Consider the following 9717-nt stretch of genomic DNA (forward strand, 5'->3'; position numbering starts at 1 on the left):
CCTTAGGAAGCATCACTATGAACAAAGCTAGTGAAGAAGATGGAATCCAAGTTGAACTATTTCAAATCCTAAAAGATGATGCTGTGAAAGTGCTGCATTCAATATGCCAGCAAATTTGGAAACTCACCAGTGGCCATAGGACTGGAAAAGGTCAGTATTCATTCCAATCCCAAGGAAAGCCAATGCCAAAGAACACTCAAACTACCACATAATTGCACTAATTTCACACAGTGGCAAAGTAATAGTCAAAATTCTCCAAGCCAGGCTTCAACAGTATGTGAACCTTGAACTTCCAGATGTTTAAGCTGGATTTAGAAAAGGCAGAAGAACCAGAGATCAAATTGTCAACATCCACTGAATCATTTAAAAAGTGAGAGTTCCAGAAATGCATCTACTTCTGATTTTTTGACTATGCCAAAGCCTTTGACTGTGTGGATCACAACAAACTGAGAAATTCTTCAAGAGATGGGAATACCAGAACACCTGACCTGCCTCCTGAGAAATCTGTATGCAGGTAGGAAGCAACAGTTAGAATTAGACGTGGAACAACAGACTGGTTCCAAATCGGGAAAGGAGTACATCAAAGCTGCATATTGTCACCCTGCTAATTTAACTTATACACAGAGTACATCATGAGAAATGCTGGACTGGGTGAAGCACAAGCTGAAATCAAGATTGCTGAGAGAAATATCAAAAACCTCAGATATGCAGATGACACCACACTTATGGCAGAATACAAAGAATAACTAAAGAAACTCTTGATGAAAGTGAAAGAGGAGAGTGGAAAAGTTGGTTTAAAACTCATCATTCAGAAAACTAAATCATGGCATCTGGTCCCATCACTTCATGGCAAATAGATGTGAAAACAGGTACAGACTTTACCTTTTGGGGCTTCAAAATCACTGCCAATGGTGACTGCACGCTTGAAATTAAAAGACAATTACTCCTTGGGAGAAAAATTATGACCAACCTAGATAGGATATTAAAAAGCAGAGACATTACTTTGCCAAAGATCCATCTAGTCAAAGCTCTGTTGTTGTTGTTGTTTTCAGTAGTCATGTATGAATGTGAGATTTGGACTATAAAGAAAACTGAGCACTGAAGAATTGATGCTTTTGAACTGTGGTGTTGGAGAAGACTCTTGAGAGTCCCTTGGACTGCAAGGAGATCCAACCAGTCCACCCTAAAGGAAATTACTCCTTAATATTCATTGGAAGTACTGATACTGAAGCTGAAACTCTAATACTTTGGCCACCTGATGTGAAGAAGTGACTCACTGGAAAAGACCCTGATGCTGGGAAAGATTGAGGGCAAAAGGAGAAGGGGATCACAGAGGATGAGATGATTGGACGGCATCACCAACTTAATGGACATGAGTTTGAGTAAACTCCAGGAGTTGGTGATAGACAGGGAGGCATGGTGTGCTGCTATCCATGTGGTCACAATGAGTTTGACACAAATGAACGATTGAACTGAACTGAACCTGAAGAAAATATCTTAGGATTAAAAATTTTAAAAAAAGATAAAGAAAATTGAAGACTAAAGATATGAGTTCAAGTCTGGTTTAAATATCTAAATAACAGGAATATTGGAAGAAAAGAAACACAAAGAGAATAAGAGGGAAATGTCAAAGGAATAAGAATAGAAAATTAATCACTACTGAAAGATGAGTGCAAATGATAAGAAAAGGATATTATCAAGGGATTTGAGAAGAGGAAAAAAAATCTTCTCTGGGAAAAATAAAACAAAATTGTGCGACTGGGTGAAGCAGTCATTAGAAATTTTAAATATAGCAAAATTTAGCTGCTCAAAAGCAGATAAAACACAAAAAGGTGAGATTTCATCAGGTGAGGGGATGATATATAAAGAGAGGTAAGGCAGTTGAGAAAACGTGAAAGATGATGAAATTCCAGCTGCATACTGAAGGTCATTTCTGGAAGCTGTTCCTATGCTGAGAGGTACTGAATCCCCTTGAGGTTGAAGGAGTAAGGTTGTGAGGATTTCCCCCAATAAATGTGTCTGACCAACAGCCTGAGAATGGGTGCTATGATTCACATAATTTTTAAACAGTTTTAAAGAAAAACAAAACAAACAAGCCTGTAACAATCTATGGAATCGTGTTATAAAACTTTAGAATACATTTTTTTTTTTTTTTGTCCAAAATCTTCCAGGAAGCAGAACAAATTCTCTGGAGAGGATAACTCTCTGATAGCAAAGGTGGAAGCCAAATCACAATGGATCAAAACTCTTAAAAAGAGGGGGAAATAATTTCCAATCATGGAATAGATTATCATCTAAGTTTCTATTGAAAGAAGACATTTGCAGATCAATATAGATCTCCAAGTATACAGCCCACAAATGGTTTTACCTCACTGCCCTAAGGTCTAAAACCAGAAAAGCAAGAAATAGAATCCAAGAAAGGAAATGAGGCAGATAACACTGGGATCATGGAAATGAGAATATTCCCAAGACAACAAGACAAGAACATGTGCAATAAATACTGCTATAAAAGATGCCTGGTTCCAGGGAAAAAATCCAGTTGATCAGGTGCTTATTTGAAAATACTTAAATACATTCATTTTTTTCGGATAATATAAAAATAATTTAAGTAAAAGAAAAAATAAGGCAGTCATTAGTGCCAAGTTAAAAATATGCAAAGGATATTGTATTTATGTTATGATTTGACATAATTAAAAAATATTCAGGCAGTCATCATTAACCACTGACAACAACAGAAGTGACACATAATTCCATATGAAATAAGCATTTGTGTGTTTATGTTGGAAGTGTGTAGAAGAGGTAAAACTTAAACTTCCATATGGGGAAGACTATATCTAAAACAAATCAAAAAATAGCTCTGCAAAAGTTACATGGAAATATTGGACATGAATACACAGTTTAAAAAAAACAGTTAAAATATTTGGGGAAAAAAATGACTGTAGGAATAAGGAATTAGGGCTGGAAAAGGACAAGAGAAGAATGATTTTTGTTAGAACACAGGTAGAGTAATTTGACTTTTTAGAAGTGTATATTTATTATATTAAATTTAATAATTGATTAACATTTTTATTTCAAAATAAGTTACAAAATAAAGGAGAGGTGACATAATTAAACTATATAATCCTTTGTAAAATATTATTTGAAATTTAAATGAGCTAAGCTTGTTTTAGTAGTCTTTCCCCACTCATTCATGTCATTTCCAAGAGCAAAAGAGAATAAACAATAATTCCTTTAACTTTCTAGAGATGGAAATTGACCTCATTCCTAAGTATGTTAAGTGGTCATGCCATTATAATATGAAAGTTTATTATTAATCATAAGACTGGGCTTCTGCAGTATAAGAAATGAACTTATTTCTTATAATTTCATTATTATAATGAGTAATTATTAAGTGTTAAACCCTAAATGGCAGCTGCAATGAAGAGAAAATGTAGATGCTGTAAATAGAGCAAGTCTATGTTTTATTTGTTTGTTTTTCATCAAACCAATGGGAAGCTTATCTCCTGTGATCAATTATCTATGGAGAAGTCCACGCTCAGAATTTCATTACAAATAAATGGCATCATACCAGATGTTTTTCATCACTAAAAATCCAACAGTGAATCAGAGAAGTCACTAGTGTTGAGGGAAAAGTAATGAATAAGAGAAAAAATGAGAAAAATAGGCAAACCAAATGATCTAAAATCAAATGAATATATAGCAATATTTATAAGCTCTTGCACTGTAATTTTCTCCATATTCTCGTATCCCTCTTACAACAGCTTAATATCAGAGGAGGGTGAAAAGGATACTGACCATAAATGATTGTTCAATAAAAATAGAGTAATTTGATTCCTAGAGTGGATTATTTTGTTTCTTAAATGTTCTGAATATTAATTTAGAATTTTTTCTAACTTGTGTTATATATGAACATAGTTACATAGTCATGAAATATTAGAATACATAGCAGGTTAATTTGCAATTATTTTCAACATTTTAAATTTGTAACTTAAAATGATCTCATATTTCAATGTTGCTTTCTCAAAGCCAATTGATTATTATTATTCATATTTAAATAGAGTATTCTGGAGGTCTCTATGAACCAATGAAATTCCTCTTACAAGATTATATGGAATGCTACTAACTTTGTTTCTCCATCAATTAGGTTTACCTTGCCCAAATTATTTTTAAAGCCACAAATCAAGCTGTTTATTATTATTTTTAAATAGATAGTCTATTGTGTATATAATTCTAATCTGGATTGTCTGGGTTTAATTCACAAAGTAAGGTAAGGTAATGAAGAATAAAACTGAAATTAAAGAAAGTTTCTCATTAGACTGACAAAAAAAAAAGTAGTTAAGAGAGTATAATGAACAAGTGTGGCTTTAATAGAAACCTAGGGACTGTATAAGATTTCACATGTGAAAAAGAAGGGGTTATTTTAGATAGATAAAGAACATTTAGATTAGGAAAATATGAATTTTGTTGAGAACAAACATAGGCATATATATGTTATGGAAAACGATTACCACTGGGGATAAATATAGCTGAAAAAGATACCTGTGGAAGAAAGAGACCAGAAAATGATGCTCCTAGACCATGTCTGTAGTTGGGCTCCACTTTGCAAACAAGATTCCTGAGAAATATATATATATATATTTGATTTTTCCTTTTAGACTTTAGTTTTCTTTTGTTTCCATTTTAGATTCTTTTCCATTATAGGTTATTACAAAATGTTCAGTATAGGTCCCTGTGCTATGCTGTAGGCCTTTGTTGTTTGTATATTTTATATATGGGTGTGTAATGTTAATTCCAACCTCTATTTGAAAGAATAATAGGATTAACTGACAAAAGTAAAATGTACAATGAGTGATTTTAATAGGACTGAAATTATTAGTGTAAGCATGTGGACTCAAAATTTTAGGAATATAGAACAGACTTTTGGATTCTGTAGGAGAGGGAGAGGGTGGGATGATTTGGGAAAATGGCATTGAAACATGTATACTATCATGTAAGAAACGAATCGCCAGTCTAGGTTCGATACAGGATACAGGATACTTGGGGCTGGTGCACTGGGATGATCCAGAGAGATGATATGGGGAGGGTGGTGGGAGAGGGGTTCAGGATTGGGAACTCATGTACACCCGTGGCAGATTCATGTCAATGTATGGCAAAACCAATACAGTATTGTAAAGTAAAATAAAATAATAAAATTTAAAAAAAAGAAAAATATATTAATAGTAGTGGTGACTACCAAATCTCCTTTTGCTAGAATATGGATGGCACTTTCAGATGGCTTTATAGTTTATCATCCCAGAAATATTTTATCTCCTCTCTAGCTTTGCAATGTATTCAGGCCTATTTTCTTCTACACCACACTGAAGAACAGATATAAATTTGGGAGGATTTTCAAACTTTCTTTTAGGATAATCTCAAGTTTTTAGTTTTTCTTTCTTTCCCCTAAGGCTTTATTAAGGTGTAATTGACAAGAATTTTATGTATTATTCAGGTGTACAATGTGCTGACTTGATACATGCAAACTTATGAACTAATGACTACAATCAAACTAATCACAACATCCATTACCACACACAGCTACCATGGTAGGAAGATATACTCTTCTGGCAAATTTCTAGTATGCAATATAATAGTATTATGTATAGTCACCATGCTGTATGCTAGCCCATTACACACATCCAGGCTTACTCTTCTTCACACTGAAAGTTTGGGATCATTGACTAGCAGCCACCATTTCCTATGCCTCCCAGCTACAGGTAGCTGTTGTTCTCTTAGTCAGTGCTATAATGTTGGCTTTTATAAAATTCTTACATATAACTGAGATCATAAAAATATTGTCTTTCATTGTCTTTTTCTTTTTTTTTTTTTCCCACTTAATACACCCCAGGTTTATCTATGTTATCAAAAATGTCCAAGATTTTCTTTATTTATGGCTAAATAACAGTATATAATATATATTACATATTATATATATATATATATTCTGCATTTTCTTTATCCATTTATCTCTCAACAGACATCTAGATCATTTCCATGACTTACCTATTACAAACAATGTTACAGTGAACATAAAAGGGTAGATATTGCTTGAGATACTGATTTCATTTTCTGTGGATATATATGTATGTAAATACATATATATGTACACACACATACACAAACTATATATATATATATATATATATATATATATAGTTTTAGATAAATGATAAATAAAACTCATATGTGTGTATGTAGGTGAGCAATGCCAAGAAATAGAAAAACAAAATAGAATGGGGAAGCTTAGCAATCTCATCAAGATCAGATACCAAGGGGACATTTCATGCAAGGATGGACATGAGAAAGGACAGAAATGGTAAGGATATAAAAGAGGCATAAGAGATTAGGATGTGCCAAGAAAACACAGAACTATAAAACAAAGATCTTAACCATGATAACCATGATGGTGTGGTCACTCATCTAGAGCCAGACATCCTGAAATGTGAAGTCAAGTGAGCCTTAGGAAGCATTACTATGAAAAAGGCTAATTGAGGTGATGGAATTACAGCTGAGTTATTTCAAATACTAAAAAGTGGTGTTGCTGAAGTGCTGCACTCAACATGTCAAATGTGAAAAGCTCAACAATGGCCACAGGACTGGGAAATGTCAGTCTTCATTCCAACCCCAAAGAAGGGCAATGTAAGAGAATGTTCAAACTACTGTAGAATTGCACTCCCTTCACATGCTAGCAACGTTATACTGAAAATCCATCAAGCTAGGCTTCAGTAGAATGTGAATCAAGAAATCACACATGTACAAGTTAGGTTTTGAAAAGGTAGAAGAACCACAGATCAAATTGCCAACATTCATTGGATCATAGAGAAAGAAATGGAATTTATTGACTAAAGCTTTTGACTGTGTGGATCACAACAAACTAAAGCTTTTGACTGTGTGGATCACAACAAACTGCGGATGATCCTTAAAGAGATGCAAATACCAGACTACTAAATGCAGGTCATGAAGCAATAGTTACAACTGGATATTGAACAACTGACTAGTTCAAAATTGGTCAGGGAATATGTCAGAACTGTTTATTGTCACTCTGCTTATTTAACTTAAATGCAGAATACATCATGTGAAATGTCTAGCTAAATAAATCACAAACTGGGATCAAGATTATGGGAGAAATATCAACAACCTAATATATGCAAATAATATGACTCTAATGACAGAAAATGAAGAGGAACTAAAGACCCTCTTGATGAGGATAAAAGAGGAGATTGAAAAATCTAGCTTAAAATTCAGGATTCAAAAAACTAAGATCATGGCTTCTGGTCCCACCACTTCATGGCAAATAGAAGGGGAAAAATTGGAAGCAGTGACAAACTTTATTTGAGGGCTTCAAAATCCCTGCAGACAATAACTGAAGCCATGAAATTAAAAGATGCTTGATCCATGGGAGTAAAGCTACTACAACCAACTAAATGCCAATAAAGTGGACAACCTAAATAAATGGATAAATTCTTAGAAAGGTACAAGCATAGACAAAAAAAAATCCTCAATAAAATACTAGCAATCTGAATCCAACAACATATTAAGAGGATCATACACCATGATCAAGTAGGATTTAAACCATGGGTACAAGGATTCTTCAATGTAGTTAAAAACAAGCAAACAACAAAAACAAAAAGAATGTAGTATACCATATTAACAAACTAAAGAATAAAAACCATATGATCATCTCAATAGATGCAGAAAAAGCTTTTGACAACATTCAATACAATTTATGATAAAAAAAATCTTTAAAAAGTGGACATAGAATATATTTCAATATAGTAAAGGCCATATACAACAAACTCACAGCAAACATCATTATTGACAGTAAGAACTGAAGACATTTCTTCTAAGATCAGGAATAAGACAATAATTTCTTCACTTTTGTTCATTATAGTTTTGGAAGGCTTAGCCATAATAATCATAGAAGAGAAATAAAAGGAATCCAGACAGAAAATAAGTAAAACTGTCATTGTCTACAGATGGCATGATACTATACAAAGATAATCTGAAAGATGCTACCAGAAATAATACTAGAGCTCATCAGTGTATTTGGTAAAGTTGTAGCATGCAAAATTAATAACACATAAATGAATTGTACTCCTATACACTAATAACAAAAATTCAGAAAAAGAAATAAAGAAAGCAGTCCCATTTGCTATCACATCATAAAGATAAAATACTTAGAAATAAATCTACCTACAGAGGCAAAAGACCTATGCTCAGAAATCTACAAGATACTAGTGAAAGGAATAAAAGATGACACTAATAGATGGAGAGATATATCATGTTCTTGTATTGGAAGAATCAATCTTGAGAAAATAACTATAATATCCAAAGCAATCTACAGATTCAATGCAGTCACTATCAAATTATTACCAATGACATTTTTCATATAATTAGAACAACAACAAAAAAAAAGGAATTTGTATGGAAAAACAAAGCAGGCTTCCCAGATTGTGGGAAGGTGGTAAAGAATCCACCTGCCAATGCAGGAAACACAAGAGAAGAGAGTCAGAACCTTGGGTTGGGAAGATCCCCTGGAGAAGGAAATGACAACCCACTCCAATATTCTTGCTTGGAACACTTCATGGACAGAGGAACCTGGTGGGCTACAGTCCATGTGGTTGTAAAGAGTTAGACACTACTGAGTGACTGAGAACACACACACACACACACACACACTGAAACACACGTGACTCCAAATAGCCAAAGCAATCTTGAGAAAGAAAAACAGAGCTGGAGGAATCAACAATCCTGACTTCAGACTATACTACAAACTCACAGTCATCAAGACAGTATGGTACTGACACAGAAACAGAAATACAGACCAATGTCACAAGATAGAAATGCCAGAGATAAGCCCACACATGGCCACCAAATCAATAGCAAAGAAAGCAAGAATATACAATGCAGAAAAAGTGCTTCAATAAGTGATATTGGGAAAAGTGTACAGCTACACACACACACAAACACACACACACAAAGAACATTTTCTAACCTGTTCACTAAATGCAAAACAGATCAAATTCCTAAATGTAGACCGGACACTATTAAAACGCTCAAAGGAAAACATAGGCATAAAAAACTCTGGCATAAATTGCAACAAGATGCTTTTCAATTCACCTCTCAGAGTAATGAAAATAAAAACAAAATAAACAACTATAACCATGAAAATAAAAGATGCTTTCCCCTTGGAAGAAAAGTTATGACAAAACAAGATGATATATTAAAAATGAATGACACTTCTCCAACAAAGTCCATATAGTCAAAGCTATGGCTTTTACAGTGTTCATGAATGGATATGAGAGTTGGACCGTAGAGAGGGCTGGGCACTCTTGATGTTTTTCATTTGTGGTGTTGATGTTTTGATGTTTTTCAATTGTGGTGATATAGAAGACTCTTGAGAATCCCTTGGACATCCAGGAGATCAAACCAGTCAATCTTAAAGGAAATCAACTCTAAATATTCATTGGAAGGACTGATGCTGAAGTTGAACCTGCAATGCTTTGACCACCTGATGGAAAGAGTGAACTCACTGGAAAAAATCCTGATCCTGGGGAAGATTGAGGGTAGGAGAAGAGGGCAGCAGAGGATTACATGGTTGGATGGCATCACTGACTCAATGGACATGAGTTTGAGGAAACTCTGGGAGATAGTGAAGAACAGGAAGCTTGATGTACTGCA

The sequence above is a fragment of the Capricornis sumatraensis genome, chromosome 5, assembly GCF_032405125.1.
Source record: "Capricornis sumatraensis isolate serow.1 chromosome 5, serow.2, whole genome shotgun sequence".
In the NCBI taxonomy this organism is placed as follows: Eukaryota; Metazoa; Chordata; class Mammalia; order Artiodactyla; family Bovidae; genus Capricornis; species Capricornis sumatraensis.